At 40.6% G+C, this 1232-nt stretch overlaps 1 non-coding gene across 1 annotated transcript; it reads left to right on the top strand.

The window, feature by feature from the left end:
* Positions 1 to 208: 208 nt before the first annotated feature.
* On the top strand, positions 209 to 282 carry TRNAM-CAU. Its single transcript has one exon. It is a non-coding gene; the product is annotated as a tRNA-Met (tRNA).
* Positions 283 to 1232: the final 950 nt, after the last annotated feature.

The following is a 1232-nucleotide window of genomic DNA, read 5'->3' as shown; positions in this document are numbered from 1 at the left end:
AAAATGTGAATGAAAGATCCCACTGAATTGAATTGGGTCCATGAATCTAAGAAATAGTGAGAATTCTTGATCTCTCTCAATTCGAAAATCCAGGATTTGAATTGATGGCCGTTCATTAATTAAGTCCTCCTAAATTGCATTGATTTATACTAAAGATTTCATTTTAATTGGAATTTGGTTATTCACCATGTACGAGGATCCCCGCTAAGCATCCATGGTTGAATGGTTAAAGCGCCCAACTCATAATTGGCGAATTCGTAGGTTCAATTCCTACTGGATGCACGCCAATGGGACCCTCCAATAAGTCTATTGGAATTGGCTCTGTATCGACTTATGAATTTCTTTTCTATTTCAGAGGGGGAAGATTTTCTATTTTTTTTATACTGGGGCTCTTATCATACTTCTTTGTTTTTCTATTTTTTTATACTGGGGCTCTTATCATACTTCTTTGTTTTCCAAGAAGATTAGATCACAAAAAAAGGAAGTTTGCTGGGTGTACTTTTTGCTTCATTTCAAAGGGTATTTATTCCATAAGCCAGGAGAGAGATGGAACAACGATTTTGCTTAACAGAAGAAGATATTCCTTCGGAACCTGAACCTTTGGCCGAGTCACTTCGTCCCCTCATACCTTTATCTAATAACCGAAAAAGAGCATCATTAAACCTTGATAGGAGGGGGTGAGACGAGGTGTAGCGCAGTCTGGTCAGCACATCTATTTTGGGTACAGAGGGCCATAGGTTCGAATCAAACCTATTCCACTGGTGTGACTTAGATACCCTTTCTTTGTGGTATCAGTCATGCTATTTAAATAGCCTGAAATCATCATAGCCTCTCCACCGGTTCCGAAGACTCCTTCAGCATCACTGTGCTCCAATGAAAGAGATCAGACCCTTTCCTGAACCAGAACCGGACACAAATCACCGAGGAGAAAGTCGAAAGTGAGCTCTTTTCGCGTATACGCAATCTCGAAGCCCAATTAGCTCACGGACTGTCTTCTCAACCCTGGCGAGTAGATCTTCAACCTAACGATAATGGAACTTCAAGCCCATTTAATCAATCCACTTTGTACCTTATTATTGATCGAACCGGATGCACGCCAGGCCCAAATTCTCTCTTAGTCACCTGAAGATGAAAGGAAGATCAAATTCGAAGTTTACGAATCGAAGAGAAAGCTGAGTTCTACACGCTTTCATTTTCAAAAGCTTCGCTTGCCTACGGTACTTTATTCAGGA

This window comes from Cucurbita maxima, unplaced genomic scaffold (assembly GCF_002738345.1).
Source record: "Cucurbita maxima cultivar Rimu unplaced genomic scaffold, Cmax_1.0 Cma_Scf00157, whole genome shotgun sequence".
In the NCBI taxonomy this organism is placed as follows: Eukaryota; Viridiplantae; Streptophyta; class Magnoliopsida; order Cucurbitales; family Cucurbitaceae; genus Cucurbita; species Cucurbita maxima.
Note: the sequence above shows the minus strand (reverse complement) of the source record. Positions and strands in the feature narration are given on the sequence as shown.